This window comes from Microtus oregoni, unplaced genomic scaffold (genome assembly GCF_018167655.1).
Source record: "Microtus oregoni isolate MIOR12 unplaced genomic scaffold, Mior012 000010F_ref0000083, whole genome shotgun sequence".
Classification (NCBI taxonomy): Eukaryota; Metazoa; Chordata; class Mammalia; order Rodentia; family Cricetidae; genus Microtus; species Microtus oregoni.
Window position 1 is genome coordinate 3,071,067 of NW_024543069.1, and position 18,121 is coordinate 3,089,187.

An 18,121-nucleotide genomic window follows, 5' to 3' on the forward strand; every position below is an offset into this window, starting at 1 on the left:
GTATATACTTCAGAATCTACCAATTCCTGAGGTTTTGTTTCCTTTCCCTTTAAAGATCAGTACATGCACACACATGCTCATATGCACATACAACACACACACACGTGCACACACACAAATTCTAAAATAATTAAAAGTGCAGTATAAATAATACATGAGTTAATAATGTGGTCCTTTACTACCATTATCAAGTAGGTACTATATATAATTAATGAGCTTCTATATGACCTTATATGAATGGCCAAGTAGTAGATTGTTCACATCAGCCCTTCCACAAACATGAGAGTAGTGACTTGACTTGATACATGCTAGTATGATTACATCACCACTAGGCTATAGGGTTCTTTCAGCTCTATTACTGACTTAAGGAAACTTCCACTTATGGAGACCATTATTAACCAGAACATCATTACATGGTGCCTGCTTGTTATTGGCAGTGGGTCTAGGAGCAGAAGGACTCCAGCCAAGACCTACTCTCATTACTTACCCAGAGTCCTGTGTTCAGTGTCTACGTCTTATCTCGACAAACAGCAAAGAGCAAAGGTGAAGAAATTGGTATGAAGAGACGCAGGCATTCACCACGCATTGTGAGCAATGACACCGTTCATCAGACATACAGAGACACCCAGTAAGATACACAACTTCAGTCCCAGCACTTGGGAGGCAGAGGCAGGCAGATCTTCGTGAATCAGAGACCGGCCTTGTCTGCAAAGTAAGTTCCCAGATAGCCAAGGCTGTTACACAGAGAAATCCCGTTTACACCTTGTTAGCAAGCAATTTGTTCATTGTTTCCTCCTGAGTCTCTGAACTCAACCAATCAATCGGCAGAGAAACCACTTGTCACAACTTTTGTTCATCATATCCATAATTATTCAACTAATCTTTCTTTAATTTTGTTAACCCCTATGAAACATCCAAACTTTTTTTTTCCTGGATGCTCTGTCCTGTGGTCATAGCTAGATCAATTCCTATGTTTGTTTTCCACTCACTTAATCCTCCCTGTGTCCTCCAGAGACAAAGGGACTTTGTAAAATTAGTGCACAGGAAGCTCACACCCTACCAGTCAATCTTCTGTGTCAATGGCAGGCTCAGGGGAGAGTAACCGTGCCCACCTCGGACAACCCTAACAGGGCCTTGTTGAGTCTTCTCCATGAAGCCAAGGCAGAGAGGTATTTTGGTTGAGTTCTGCTACAGTATTGAAGTCCTGGAGTAGTCCAGGGACTTAGAACTCAACATTGATGCTAGTTATATGAAGTACAATGTCTAAGTCTTTGTGAAAGCCTTTCCCTGGGTCTAGCCACCCTTCTCAGATGGATGTCTGTGTGAAGGGCTCAGCAATCAAAGGACTGGCTAGACCAGTCCGTCCAGGGAATGGACAGAGGAAAGAATGAGAAGGGTTAGGAGAAAGATCTGGGAAGATGCTCATGCACACCCATCCCACTCCCGTTCATCCCTGGGTGTCACTGTCACCACCAAACCTGTTCCTCCAGGAAGTCACACATTTTACCTTTCCTATCAGGCTCTATTGGGTCTAAAGGGAGGCACCATAATGCACTTATCAATCCTTTTTAGGATAATACAAAAATAACCGAGATGCAGAAGTGCTGTGTAAGCAGTTGAGCTCCATAAACGCATCCAGAGAATTGGCACACGAACGCTCTCTTACCCTCTTGCTTGCAAAGTTTTGGAAGCTGATTTGTGGGCAAATGCACTCTTCGACATCTTCCATCTGGGAACAATATATCAAATGACTTACAACATCTTAATTGTGAAACCCAAGTCTACTGTGATGAATATTTTCTTTAAAGGGTGACAGATTAAAAGAAATAGAAATGATAGTCCTCCTTTAACAATGAGATTGTCTCCAAGAAAGTCAGAAAAAGCTCCAACCCCAATTATTGTCACTGAATTGTGTTTGTTAAGCAGTCTGTGCTGTACTCTCAAGAAATAGATTAAATAGGCAGATGAACATATACAAACATCTCAAAAGCCAGAACAGGCCCTTGGTTGAAATGCCCAGTGTATATGTAGTTCATGAGGGTCTTTTGATGACCCTAAAGCTGCAGATGGAAAACCTTGGTTTTAACACACAATTCTCTGCTTTTAATGCTGTCACTGTTTTTACTGGCACTGTGAATTGAATCCAGGGCCCTATGCATGTTATTCAAATGACCCACATCTAAGCTAATCTCCAGTACCCTTATTTGTTCATACATCCTGGGTCCTAGCTCATGATCAGACCTCTGACAGTCACTACTCACAGCTTCATGTCCTTTTCACAGAGACACAGGAGTGAAATAGCTTTGGCCCAGGACCTCACTGAGAGGGATGTCATAGTAAGACAACAGCATAATTGTTCAAGCTCCTAGAAAGTAGCTTCAGTTGTCAGAACGCTGTAAGACTGCGGTGGACACACAGAGACCTCATGCTTAGCAAAGAATTTAGGAGTATATCTGGGCACCAAGCATAGAAACCTGGGTATAAGATGAGGTGTATCTTGGGAAAAGGCAGATGGGAGGCCCAGTCACAGAAAATGGATACAAGCTACAGAAACACGGATGCTGCCAGACTCCTAGGCTAGAGAGAAGAAGGGCCTGGGAGTTGAACCATCTCTGTACTTACTTGTCTGAAGCTGATCCAAGGAGCTTAAGCATTCCCAAAGCATCCGTAGGCCCACAGTTGGAGGTTTATAAAGGCAACTTTCAACTTCCAATTACTCCCAGATTACACACATTATACTTAATTAAACAGTGTAGAGAATTTTACAGTAACCCAACTGTAAAGATAATCAATTGTTGGTACTACAGCATTGTCTATTGTACCCATCCCATGCATTTCGCCTCCACACAAATCAAAACATTGCTCTTGGGCACTTTGTTCCACTTTTCCAACGGGGTTGGAGATTTGGAAGAAATGACCCAGACAAAAAAGGTCAGAGAGGCTGAACTCCGTCATGTAATATATAGATTTCATTACAAGCACAAAAGTGGATTTCAAGGACAAATAAAAAGGATTCCGACATTACACGGTATAGGGCGTTTAATAAAGAGTTTTTCTAGAGATAGTAAAATCATAACACGTCAGCCTTGGGAAGAGTCATAGAAATTGCTGCATTACCAACCACCAGCTGTAATATGAGGAGCCAACAGGCAGGTGGAGAAACTGGATCTGAGCTTCCTGATGCTCATTGCAACCAAAGCATTTTCTGGGGGCTCCCTAGGTGGAAAGAAGTGGGGAGAGGAAAAGAGCAAGCACTAAGAGAAAGGGGAGGGAGCTTGGGTGCATAGGTGCTGATTTCGTTCTAAGATTCACCAAATTGAACTAATTTTGTGCACGAGACAAAGAGTGGGGAAAACTATACTTCATAATTTCCTAACAAAATGATTTCACAAATCCAGTTCCTGTCCTTGAATCCCTTGCTGCTGCTAGTAACTTTACCTAGGTCAGCCTCCAAGGCATTCTGTTGAGTCTCTGGAGAAGAGAGAGGTTCGACAGTAATGTTTTTGTGGTAGATAATCTGAGAGAACAAAACTGAGGAAAATAAAATAACTTAAAAACCATATTCCCAAATTCTGTTACTTATATATAATATATAATATAATAGTCAAGAATGGCTATTTCTGAGCATTTTGAACAGTCCAGCAAAGTGCTGGTGAGGCTCAAATCATGGCAAAATTAGCTTTAAAAATTGTAAGTATACATAATAACGAACTTTATTATGGCATATTCATATATTTAAACCATATTTTGCCAGCATTTACCGACTGTATATGGATGAAATCTATTTCAAATAATGGTTATTTTCTGTAATAGTCCTCAAAGCCCATGAATGTCTCCCTCTATCTCTGCATGTGATACCTTGTGCTGGGAATTGACTGAGGCCAGAGTGGGGCAGTCTCAGCCTAAAGGAAAGGGGAGCAATGTGCTATGTTAGCTTCCTCTAAGCAGGCTTTGTCTGGAGTGCTTGTATTCAACTAGCTGTGGGGAGATTCCATCAACAGGCTCTTGGGTCTAACACTCTCACGGAGACCCTATGGGCAGGAGGGCACTTGACATTAATAGACATCAAACTTCCTTAGACCCCAGAAAAATCACCTGCGTCTAGAGTGACCTGAGTCCTTTGAAGGAAAAAAATCAGGCATGTAAGTTGCCTCATTTGTACAGCTTTCCAGCTGCCTGTCCTTCTGAACTCGAGGTCAAAGGTCTCTTTAAAGAAGACCAGGCTATGAATGTGTTCTGAGCATTGTGTGCGGATGATTAACTGACAAAGCAGGCATTATTAATGTCACAATCTCACTACGAAGGGACTCAGGACTCTGGATAGGGCAGAAATGAATCCAGAATTATGGTTCCCACATAAGTCTGGGTCCAGTCTTGTGCTCTTTGGTTATGATGCATTTCATCTGAACAAAAAAAAAAATGTCTGTATGTTGGTATCATCGTCCTTGGTGATGGTTCTTAAATTATAAAACAGTAGTCTGCTCTATGAAGAAATGCAAGCTCTTAAATGAAATGTACGGCTTCTATTAGGCGGTTGTGATTCAAACTCATATTCTTATGTTTGCATACCAAGCATTTTTCCAACTGAGTCTTGTCTCCTACCTTGGATATAAAATACGTTCGCCTCTTAGAAAGTTCTATGGGGAGAACTAGTCCTGAATGATCACCTTCTAGATTTTCAACTGTCTTAATAGGGTCGCTATTGCTGTGCTGAAACATCATGACCCGATGCAATATTGGGAGGAAAGGGTTTTTTTGGCTTGGACTTCCAATAGTTGTTCATCAATAAAGGAAGTTAGGAAAGGAACTCAAATAGGGCAAGTAGCTGGAGGCAGAAGCTGGTGCAGAAGTCATGAAAGAGTACTGCTTACTGGCTTGCTCTCCATGGCTTTGTCAGTCTGCTTTCTTAAAGCCCCCAGGACTACCAGCCCAGGAGAGGAACCACTCACAATGCCCAGGCCCTCTACTATCAGTCAATAATTAAGAAAATGCTCTAAGACTTTTCTACAGCCTGGTCTTATGGAGGCATTTTCTCAATCGAGATTCCCTCTTCCCAGGTGACTATAGCATGTGTCAAATTGATGTAAAACTAGCCAGCACAATAACCAAACAAATTAATAACTCGTCTTTGAATCTAGCCATGAAGCAGAAGCTCATTTAGTTGATAAAAACCAAACTCCTGGGCTCATCTTCAAAGTTGTGAAGTTGGAAGTAATTAAAGCTTGCGTATTTCTCCTTTTAAGCAACACAACATGAGCAGGGTGCATATGGCAAAAGAAAGCTCAGTTGGTGAGCAGTAAGCTCTTTCTATGGGGTGTGGATCGTCTCATAAAGTGATGTATATTTTCTAAAAAGGACTCTTGGATCTGCCACAAGAGCAACTCAATTTGATGTAGAATTACACAGCACCTAGAATTTAAGGGTGAGTCAGGTAGTTTACAACAGAAGATGTTTTACAGACTTCTGAACATGAACTGAAATCTTAGGAATGAGTTTCAACCATGGGGTTGAAACCAGGGGTTTGGAATTCTCCAGAGAGACTGCTAGGATATTCAGAGAGATACATGAAAACGGATCACCTGTATGTGGAGGCCAAGCAGCTCCAAGGTAAGCTCAGTGGGCACGGGGGGACCTGGAAAGCTGGTGGTGTGGTTCAGTACATCTATGGGCGCAGCACCAGCAGACTGGGGCTGCATCTCAGACAGCCCCAGAACATTCAACATTCTAAAGAGAAAAGCTGCTGCGCTATGGATCCTACAGATCCCAGAGCCTAGAGATCCTAGGACAGGAAGATCGTACCTACTGGCTCCAACAACCTTTCTGTTGAATCAGCCTACGCCTGGTGGGTGATGCCTGGGCACAGTGTACTCAGGCTGCTATACTTCAGGGAGCTTAACGACCTGAAACAAAGCCCAAACCACCTTGATCTCCCGTTCAGATGTAGGCTTAATGCCCTCTGAAGCATCAAGAACAAAGAAGTCTTTATGAGCCATCTGAGAATTCCTTAACCAAGTCAAGTCGACATGCAAATTGCCACGTAAAAAAAATCTATCTGTCTCACATTCTGCTGGTTCAAGTGGATTTCGTGTTTCTGAACTTGGGAAAACAATGCCAGAGGCTAGATCATTAAAGTACCCTAAAGTGGGAATTGGTGTTGTTTTCCATTAAGCTTTGTGCAAGGAGTATGTTGGGGTCTCCTGTGTATTTGGCTGAAGAAATAACCGGATTCTGTGACCTATACCATTGGTTCTCGTCTCCTGTCAGGAAAGATTTATTGATTTTATTTTACGAATGGGAAGGCTTTCCTGCATGTATGTGTGCTCATGTCATGCCCGCTGAGGCCAGAATTTGGATCCCCTAGAACTGGAGCTACAGATGATTTTAACCTGCCAGATGGGTACTGGTACTCAAAGCCAGGTCCTCTGCAAGAGCAGCTGTGTGCTCTTGACCACTGAGCGATCCCCCCCCCCCACACACACACACCATTCAGGGACGTTTGAGGGATTTCATTGCCTTTTACTGCTTAGATTATTTAGTCCAAATGCCAACATAAACAAATAAAATAGAGACAAAAAGACATTATGAATGTTTGCCAGAATTGAACAGTGGGGCATGCTGACATTCCCACAGATCCCAGGAGAAGCACGCAGGACTCACATTGTCCACACACACCCTGATGGCCCACCTAGCACAATGCTTTTTGGGGGGCGAGTCAAGACAGGGTTTTCTTGTTCCTGGCTGTCCTGAAACTCACTCTGTAGACCAGGCTGCCCTCTCTTTCAATGGCCAGTCCCTTCACATTGAACAATCTTTCTTTTAGGCAGAATTTTACAGACAGAGTCCATGGACCCCTGGCTGGACTGGAACACAATGTGTAGACAAGGCTAGCCTTGAAGTTATGGCACTCTGATCACTGCCTGCCCAGTGATAGTATTACGGGTTCGTGAATCGACATCCGGCTAAACGGCTATTCTCAATCAGCCACTACAGTTTGGGTGGGGAAGCATGGCTGCGTGAACAGATAGGCTGTCAGCAGACAGATGAAATATTTGGTATATTGTAGTCGTCCTGGCTCGTCCAGCCTGCAGTAGCCTTATGAAGACAGAATTCTAGACAGTTCTATACTCTTGAGTTACAGCCCTATTCTAGAATGTGGTACATTCTAGATTTACAGAAATGAATCCACAAAGCTAAAAGAACTTGAGGGTAATTCGCGGCCCTCCCATCAGGCACTGGAGACTGACAGTATGTACAGCTGTAGAGAGAGAAGTCTACTTCAGATGAACGCCTGTGGCCTTGTTTCATGTGTGAAACCATGAGAAGAAGTGGGACCACCTCGAATAGAAGCAGAAATTCTGAGAGCTAATTTCTGTCTGCCTTTTGCAAAGCCACACCCGTTCAATGAATTGCTGTCAACCCCCAGGTCTGCCAACAGCGTCACCACTGTTCATAGCTATATGTAAGAGGATTTAGTGTGTTCATAGGCAAATCTAATGATAGAAATGGAATTTGTTGGTCCTGGAAGCCCAAAGGTACTGCATGGCCTAGCTGGCAGGTAGAGTGAGCTATCTCTGCATACAGGATGATATGTTGTCCTGTGGAAATGATACGGATGATGGACTCTTCCTTGGGCACTGCCACCTACTCGTCAGAGCGTGATTGCACCTGTGGAACCTTTGTGGGCACACTAGGAACCCACTGCTTGCCAAACAAACAGTGATCACTGCCTGGTACTCGTTGTACCAAGAAACAATGGGTTTGCTGTCCATAGGGAGCGTCATCATTTTCCTGGTCACACACATCTCCATCAAGAGAGCCATGTGCTCTGAGGAAACAGTGCCTTTCTGGCTTTGAGGGAAGGGACAGAGAGGAACACGTATAGGATACTATTCCTGGGTTTGCCTTTTACAGCTTCCGGGAACATCACATTGTACTTTCAAACAGCTTCCGGTAGACACAGCACTGCCGTCTACCCTTGTACACTTGCATTTTCATTACCTCTGACATACGAAGTCAGCCTGACTGTGCCAAGATGTCAATCTACAGATCGAAAGATATGTCAAGGAACTAGACACCTAAACTATTACAGTTACAAATCCAGATGAGGCAGCCTTTAGCCAGTGGGAAGAATCCTCCATTCCTGTTAGACATGGCCACAAGAGGCCTATACGAGGAAGGTTCTTTTTTTTTTCCTTTTTTTTTCTTTTTTATTTTATTGAGAAAAAGAAAAAAAAGTTTCAGCCTCCTCCCAGCCTCCCATTTCCCTCCCCCACCTCCCACCCTCTTCCCCATCTCCCACTCCTCTCCCCCTCCCTCTCCAGTCCAAAGAGCAGTCAGGGTTCCCCGCCCTGTGCAAAGTCCAAGGTCCTCCCCCCTCCGTCCATGTCTAGGAAGGTGAACATCCAAACTGGCTAGGCTCCCACACAGCTAGAACATGAAGTAGGATCAAAACCCTGTGCCTTTGTCCTTGGCTTCTCATCAGCCCTCATTGCTCGTCATGTTCAGAGAGTCCGGTTTTATCCCATGCTTTTTCAGTCATAGTCCAGCTGGCCTTGGTGAGCTCCCAATAGATCAGCTCCACTGTCACAGTGGGTGGGTGCACCCCTCGTGGTCCTGACTTCCTTGCTCATCTTCTCCCTCCTTCTGCTCCTCATTGGGACCTTGGGAGCTCAGTCCAGTGCTCCAGTGTGGGCCTCTGTCTCTATCTCCATCCATCACCAGATGAAGGTTCTCACTCAGGATAGTGTTTGCCATTTCCACCCATTTGCATGCAAAATTCGAGTTCTTAATCAGGAAACCCTTTATCCTAGGTAGGAAGTGTGAGTGTAAGCTTGGAGGTAGCCAAGCTTTGTAGGGATCCTCTTCTGGGTCATCCACAGCCACAAAGCTTTAAGTGCAACGAGACTCCACCTCTCTGAGGGCAGCATTTTGCCACTTTCGGCTCATTTGTCAATGAGCAAATGTCTGTAAAATGTGACCGATTACCCTCACATTTGAAGGCCCAATGGTCCTCTGTTTCCAAAGGTCAGAACCTTTGCAATTTGTCGACTCTTCCCAGGCATTGCCAATGCTACATATATTCTACATGTGGACCTAGTTAGAAAGATTTACGTATCATGGTTTTGCATGGTTTGAACCCTTTACCTGTGATATTGTGTGCTATATGATACACTCTACATGACTTTAAAGATATTTATGTTGGCTCATTTAATTTAATTAAAGTACTGCATTATGATGACACCATACAATTTTGTTTTTTGTTTGGTTTGGTTTTTGAAACAAGGTTTCTCTGAGTAACAGTTCTGGGTGTCCTGGAACTCACTCTGTAGACCAGGCTGACCTCGAACTCAGAGAGATCTGCCTGCCTCTGCCTCCCGAGTGCTGGGATTACAGGCGAGTGCCACCACTGCCTGCCACCATACAATTTATGTCCTTACCCTTTTTGAAGAATAGCTTTCTGAAATCCAGGTTTTAGTTTTGGTACCATAATGTAATAAGTCACCTATATGCATACTGAGGACTTTTCTGGAGCAAATACCTAGAAATGGAGTAAGTCAGTGTGTTGGAGACGGCAGCTGGTGTGGTCCATATAAGCCGATGTCTTTATCCTGGAGCAGAAAAAGTCTAAATTTCCATTGTGCACACTCCTGTGAGTTTTCTTGCTTATCTCTGAGTTGATAGCTTCACAGGCATGAAATATGTATTCTGTAATGGAATTGGCCACTGTAGGATAAGATGACTGTGTGTGAGCCACGTATGTACGTCAGTGACAGAGCCCCTGCCTGTCATGATCAGGGCTCTGGGTTCTGTCCTCCGCACTGAAGAAGCAGGAAGTCAGCATCGCTGCAGATACACAGAGATCACTGCCTTTTCAAACTCACCGTGACATTTTCATTTTGTTTTATTTTCACATGAACTATTTTACCTCTTGTTGACTGTTTCTGTTGTAGACTTTGAGGCAATGCACTAAGCATCAGCAAGCATGTCTGTAGCATCAGCACTTCTGAGATTTGAAGATAACTTTCTTTATACGCAAAAGGAGTAAAGAATCAGAAACATTTGGTTTATATTTCAGTAGAATTGGCCTTGAGTTATACATTAAAGCAGACTCTGAAACAAGGAAAAGAATCAGTCCATTATCAATGGCTTATTTACCATTTGATGAGTAAGCTCTGCATATATTAAAACAGGCCTGTCTGTGCAAGCGTGTGTGTGATGTAGTGCATATGCATGTCTGTGTGTGCAAGCGTGTGTGTGATGTAGTGCCTGGGCATGTATGTGTGTCCAAGCGTGTGTGTGATGTAGTGCCTATGCATGTATGTGTGTGCAAGCATGTGTGATGTAGTGCATATGCATGCCTGTGTGTGCAAGTGTGTATGTGATGTAGTGCATAGGCATGTATGTGTGCAAGCGTGTGTGATGTAGTGCATAGGCATGTATGTGTGTGCAAGCGTGTGTGTGATGTAGTGCATAGGCATGTATGTGTGTGCAAGCGTGTGTGTGATGTAGTGCATAGGCATGTATGTGTGTGCAAGCGTGTGTGTGATGTAGTGCATAGGCATGTATGTGTGTGCAAGCATGTGTGTAATGTAGTGCATAGGCATGTATGTGTGTGCAAGCGTGTGTGTGATGTAATGCATATGCATGTATGTGTGTGCAAGCGTGTGTGCGATGTAGTGCATAGGCATGTATGTGTGTGCAAGCGTGTGTGTGATGTAGTGCATAGGCATGTATGTGTGTGCAAGCGTGTGTGTGATGTAGTGCATAGGCATGTATGTGTGTGCAAGTGTGTGTGATGTAGTGCATAGGCATGTATGTGTGTGCAAGTGTGTGTGTGATGTAGTGCATAGGCATGTATGTGTGTGCAAGCATGTGTGTGATGTAGTGCATAGGCATGTATGTGTGTGCAAGCGTGTGTGTGATGTAGTGCATATGCATGTATGTGCACACGCACTCTCTTGTGCACTCAGTGTAAAGGCAAGAGGACATCAATATCCTGTTTCAGAACTCTTCCCTGGGAGACACAGTCCAGTACATTATCTGTGTTGTAACATATGAGTACGTAACTCTTTTCTTTGGAATAATATTTGTTTTATATTAATAAAATATAAATAATATAATGCATTTGACTCAACTAGTTTTCTGCTAATTGCTATCTTTTCTACTCTTGGCTATTGTGAAGTGTCTTGCTCCAAGGGAAGCTTTGTGACAAGCTAACTTCTCTTAAATATGTCTAAAGTATAATTTCTGAAAAACAGGTTAACACTATTTAACTTTTCAAGAAACTCCTAGACAGTTCCCATCTATCCAGAACCTCCTCACATTCTGCAAGCACTATTTGAGAACCCCAGGTGTTCACACCATCCCAACACTTGTTCTTGCGTGCCTCTCTTGTGAAGTCTTGGGTGCGAGGTGGCAGTGCACCTTATGTTTACAATTTTCTCTTAATCTTTAAAAACCAGCCTCCAATTGTCTCCTAATGTTCTCCACTCTAGCAAGCAACTTCAAACAATCCATATGGAACAATGACAATGTATGGATCCTCTGTGTGCCTATTTCTGCTAGAGTTTTCTTTTAGCTTTAGTGTTGTGATCTTTCGCTCCAAACACCTAGCAATATTGGATCTAAGTTTATATAATGTTTAGAATAATCAATGTTTTGAATGAATTTTCATGCAGGCAGCAAGATGTGGAACATATCACCATATTTAAATATGTCTTCCAGGCTTGGGGCAGTGGTGCACGCCTGTAATTTAGGCACTGGGAGACAGAAGTCGTAGGACCCTGAGTTCAAGGCTACTTTCGGGCTGAGTTCCTGGTCAGTCTGGGCCATAGAGTTATACTGTGCCTGAGGAAACTTAAAACCTATGCAGATAGATAGAACTCCCTCCCCCGTCTCTCTCTCTCCCTCTCTCTCTCTCTCTCTCTCCTCTCTCTCTCTCTCTCCCTTTCTCTCTCTGTCTCTGTCTCTCTCTCTCACACACACAAACACACACATTTACTTCAAGCAGAATGCATTCAAACATTGGCTGTATACTCAATGAGAGCTTATCTTTTTGGGTTTATGTTTATCTCTCTGTGGGAGTTCTTTTTGCTCCAGTCTCTGAGGCCTTCCTCCTTGCTGTGCCCTTGATGGGGAGGCTTTGTTAACCAATTATCCTTAAGAGGCGGGGCCAAGTTAGGGTGTGGCTTTCTGGACCCAGAGAAAAACAGGCACACCTGTGCCCGCTCTGTGGTTCCCCCGCAGCACAGCTGAGCTTGGACTTCTTCCCCTTTCGCGAGTTTCCCCCTTATAATAAAGAAAAATATAATCGTTTTATCTTATAGCTAGCCTGGCTATTTCCCGAACCGAGCTAACTTCTGCAGTTGCCCTCAGTACTAGTTCTTCTCTTCTAAAAATTGACAGTCGGCCGGGCGGTGGTGGCGCACGCCTTTAATCCCAGCACTCGGGAGGCAGAGGCAGGCGGATCTCTGTGAGTTCGAGACCAGCCTGGTCTACAAGAGCTAGTTCCAGGACAGGCTCCAAAACCACAGAGAAACCCTGTCTTGAAAAACCAAAAAAAAATAAAATTAAATAAATAAATAAATAAATAAAAATTGACAGTCATTTTCTTTAGCTTTTCAGTCTTGATTACCTTAGTTTTTAAAGGGCCAGAGTTATTCCCTTATAAACTTACAATAGGGGTAGGTTTTGTTTGTTCCTTTCTTTCTTCTATCTTCCCAATTTAACATCATACTCTTTGTTCCTCGACAATGTCTATGAGGTAATTACCACATTTCTAGTTTCATATTCTCTTCCCTTCTGCCTTCATTTTAGGAACTGTTGTGTATTTACCTTACCAGGACAGGCTTCCATTACATGTCAGTCTGTAACACTTACATCTATCCTCAGCTCCACAACTACACAGCTTTCAGGTCCTGGTGGGAATTCTTCTCTGCTATTTCTTGGAATCCAGAAATCCAGTCCTTGGTTTATTCTTTAAGATTAGTTCCTATGCTCTCACAAATTTTACATGTGCACACACACACACACACACACACACACAGAGGAGAGGAGGGGGAAGAGGGAATGAGAGTATAAAAGTTGGCCAATATTACCTTTCAGTATCTCAAGCATCCGGCATAGAGTCCTGTACCCAAAAGGCTGCTGCTGAGATGCAGTAAGCACACAATTCTCTATCTGGCACGGGACTAGGCAGTTTTATCTGCTGTTCCTTATTTTTCTCTCCAAGTTCAGATTTTTAGAATATAGCTTGTTATTAACTTAAGACTTTGGCTGATTTTTACGTAGAATACCCTTCCAATATGAGATTCGTAGTTTGGGTTTTGTATGGAAAATTTTATTCAATTATGAGTCTGTGCTCGTTCTGTTCCGTTTCTCCCCCAGGAATTCCATGTCTGTGTGTTCAACCATTTTCCCCCAGCCTTATAAGTCTATGCTTTCTAAATTCCTTTGATCATGTTTTCAGTTGCATTTTGTGTGGTATTTTTGTTTCTAATTTTTTCCTTTCCATTTGCTTCCTATACTACGTTCACTGATTCTAGCTATTTTTGTTCCTCCTAGCTTAGTCTTCTAAATTTTTCTATTTTAGTTTTATTAGGGTTTATCTTCTTGGCATATTCTTCCATTTGGGTAGCTATCCCATCCTTATCCTTTTTTTGATTAACATGCAACTTTTATTGATTTTGTGACTTTTAATTTCCTTTAGTTATAGTGGAAATATTAAGCTAAAGTTTTTATTGGAGTTTACTTCACAGCCCCTTACCCAGTGCTCAGTATTCTAGGTTACCTCACGTCACAGCATTCTCTCTTGCTCCTGCCTTACTAGGAGGGTCTTCTTATATTTCAGGAATCGCTAGATAGTCATAAGTGGCAGCCAGTCAGTAGGGCATTCCCAGATCATAGCTGGAAAGAACATCTTCTGCATCTGCAAGGTTTACAAGCAGAGTGGTGTGACTCCCTCCGCCTTCTCACGTTTACAAGCAGAATGGTGTGACTCCCTCTGCCTTCTCATCCTTCTCTATCTGTTTGCTTGAATTCTTCCCCATCACAGACTATTCACTGGGACCCAGTTCTTCCACGGGGAATCTCAGTTGGGTTTTCTGAATTAACAGCTACATGACTACCACCGCAAATCTTATCTCAGTCTTCCTATTCAGGCACACTTGAGAAGGTTCCACTCCAGGGTAGACCTGAGGGTGGATTTTTTTGGTGACCCACAGTTTTCTGTTTTAAACAAGATGGACAATTCCCCTTTGCTTGCACAGCTGCAGAGGTGTGACCTCGAGACTGTCCCTCTGTGTTTACAGCATGTAAAAATAGCCTCCTTTAGTAGAAGGTGCTACCCACAGGATTGCAGTTTCACTAATCCAGAGAATCTGGCATCTTGTAATGGGAATATTTCAATATCAAGATTAATTCTGCAGTCTTGCCCTTACTAGAACATATTCCACTGTCTTCCCTGCTGTTTTTGGCTACGCTATTCTTTTTTCTCGTCCTCACAACATCTCTGCTTGTTTTTAATCATTGACTTAGTTACCAAGTCCTCTTCACTTTTGGACTTCTCGGGTCATTGATGCAGAAATTAATCCTGGGATATTTTCTTCTTTGTACGTTTACTTCCGAAGGGTCTCATCTACTTATCCACTGCCAAGGCTTCAAGGCCATACACTGAAGCTTCTCCACATCCCTAAATGCTCTCCTAACTCACAAGCTCATGTATAAATCCCTATACTGCTACATCCAATCCCGTGTTGAGAACTTGTGTCCCAACCTGGAGTAAACCATCACTGTCTGATATCACTGAAGGGATGGCCACCCAGAGTCTCATGACGGCCTTTACCCTCTCCTGGCCGGTACCTTGGGTTACTGCTCACAAGTAGCCAGCTCACCTCTTAAAAGTGTAAGCCAGGTAATGTTGTGTGCCACTAACAATTTTCTGTCAAACCTGAAACACAATCTGAAATCTAGCAAAGCCTGTGGAGGCCCCCTAGGGTTAGAGACCTCGGTAAGGTTCTTCCCTCTGCTTCTTTTCCTCACATTGAGTTTTAGACTCTGGCTTCACAGTTTCTCTGACACTCCGGCTGTCTCCTACTCCAGTTCCTTCCTCAGCTGACAGATACGGCCTCGCACGGCCCATCCACTTTGTATGCCTCCGTGTGACCCCCAGCCCCTCCCGAGTGGTCAATCTAAACAGCACCACGTGCTCCCTGCTGACCTTGTCAATCTCTTTATTTTTCTTCACTAGGTGAAAATATACTCCTGCTGTCTTCCTGAATGAAATAGAACTCTGTGAACCTGTTGCCTTCTCTGCAGTGCTCAAGCCAGTGTCAGAGAACTCAGACCCCTGCCTTGCATTCTGTAAGAGCCAATTAAACAGAGAAAGCTTATAGAGTTCAAATATCATCTCTGATGACTTTTATAGTCTTGAGTCCACACCTACCAGGCTGGCTACCTCCTTTTCTGCATTAAAAAAAAAAAAAACAAAAACAAATTTGTAGCCTCGTTTTCTTTTCATTTTAGTTGCATAATTGTACTTAAATTTTCACTTATTCATCCTACTAGATTCATTTTTTATTTCTAGCATGAAGAGAAATGACTTCATATGTCATTACCTGCCCTGATACTTTTTAAAAACACAACCGACTTATTTTACAAGATGTATTTGTGTGTAGGTGTTTTGCCTACAGCTGTGTATGCACTCCCTGCATGTGCAGTACCCACAGAGCCCAGACGAGGGCGTCAGATCTGCATAACTGGAGTTAACAGATATGGACCACCATGTGGGTGGTACAAACAGAACCCAGGTCCTTTGCAAGAGGGCTCTACACCATCTCTCCAGCCCCATACCTTGATTTCTAGGGAGATTAATAGCTAATCTATATCTGTTTAAAACATTACTTGCAACATTTGTAAATAAATATCTCTCAGAAAGTCTGTTTTTACTTTAAATCTGAGTAAATTTTGATGTGCACATTCTGGGCATTTCTGCCAAACTTTGTTCTTTCGTGCTGATAAAATTCCTCTCCGCTAGCCATGGATAGCGATGGTTTATTACAGACTCTAAAATAAATTAAGCCAGCATACTTGGCTATGTCAATGTGCTGTCTTAAGCAATATGTTTAAAGACGTTGCTTACAGAGTGTTTCTAAACATACCTGAAACTCAGACGGTGTCTGTGTGCATTGTGGGGACGGGAGAGAAAGATAAAATTTCATCTCAGAAGGACATTCTGGTTTTTGGCTTTCCTAAGATTATAGGGCATTTGCCCTTATTTCTCTCTGCCCTACAATTGGCCAACAGCATGGAACTGTGTAAGAATTCTCACCTACTGGGTTCAAGGCGTGCACAGCACAGTACACTCCACGCCCATTCACACATCCTAAAACTCATTCTCAAACCGCCAGTGCTTCAACACACAAGTGGAGCCCAGGCCTTTGCCCCGAGGGTTGACTATCTAACAATGAGACACATTTGTTTAGTTTTCTAAACCAAATAATTCTTTCTCATTCAAGAGATGCAGTTGCGTGTCTGGTATTTATTTGGTAGGCCTTCCCCCATCCTGTTACTCACTTTAGAGTTTCGTGTCCAGTTCAATGAGTGAAGCTATATAGATGAAGACAGTAGGGTATGCTAATTGTCATCGAATAGCCAAGGGCTAAGTTAATAGGAGAAAGGTATAGTTTCAGAGCCCAGCCATTTGGTTCTCGGTCTTTCTCAGGCTGCCATTACTCTGTTTCAAATTGACATCTTTCTTTCATCTACATGAATCAGAATATTCATATCACTAGAGTCCAAAAACATTGAATTTTTGAACACAAACAATTGGCTCTGTCTTGTATTTTATACTGTGCTTTAAAAATTGGGTAAATGTAATATTTGACAGTGAGAATCAAGAAATTCCTGCTTACTTGGTTATAAGTCTGAAGTTCTGTGGTGTTCCAAGGACAAAGCCCTGAAGAAGGAAGGGACCTAACGCTAATCTCTCCTACCGTTTCCTTCTGGAATCTGCCCACAGTATGCTTGTGTGAAAGAGAGGGCTGCAAAGAGAAAATGCATTTTCATAGCAAATGCATTTTAGTTAAGCTTCACCTAGCATTACTTTATAAATCGTAAAGAGGGAGGGGAACGAGATTCCTCAAAAGGGGACCTCACAAAAGACAGATGGCTCTGTAAACCCTTCACAGGTCAGGACCGATTTCAGGAGTTCAGGCCCTTTGGTTTCCCTGCATCCCTCTGCTGTGTCAAGTCTGTCTGCTCACACTCACGCCTTGGCCACTACTCCCTTTCTCCTTCCCTTCATCTGATGCCTAAAATAGGTCGAAGCCCACACTGGGACACCTGGCTTAGGAGCTAAGCAAAGCTTCTCCAGCTCCAGCCATCCCAGAATTCCTCTGGTAGAGCGATTCTTTTTTCCATTCTAACCTTCCTTCACAGTCAAACAACCTGCTCTATCCTCTTCACCCGAGTAAAACACACTGTGAAGATAACATCCACAAGCTTATCTGGAAATCTCCACTGGCCGTGTTCACCTCTGCATTTCTCTGCTTTGGAACGGCTGGTCACCTCGGACCCTTCGTCAGCGCTTGTTTGTCCTAGTGTAGAGCATGCGCACAACGGCAAAAGGAAACAAAAGCAGCCGTGCTGGAAATGATGAGCTAATAGTTAACTTCCACCTCTGGCGCTTCTAGAAAACAACACGGAGAAGTCGGGGACAAAGGTGGGGAAACAGGTCCTGCCCCTGTTGGAGATGCATACATATCGAGCTAAACATCCATATATGAGGGCTGCCAGTAGTGAGTAACACATTTCGATCTTCTTAAAAACAGTGAAATGAGCAATTCCCTAAAGACAAAGCATTTCCCCCTATATTTGCCCAGGAATCCGTTCTGGAAGCTGATCCAATGATTACTTGTGGGATGTAGAATCTTGACATCCATTTGGTACTGATTTACACCAGGATTTTTAAGGCTGCCAACAAGAAAGTCCAGAATTTCAGGCAGCCAAAAATTCCACAAGAGACAACTGTCTTTTATTTTATAGCTTATGAATTTGGGGCTTAATATGATTTTCCACTAACAAGTTCTGTACCCCCTCCCGAGTGCCAAAGCCGGTGTGGAGA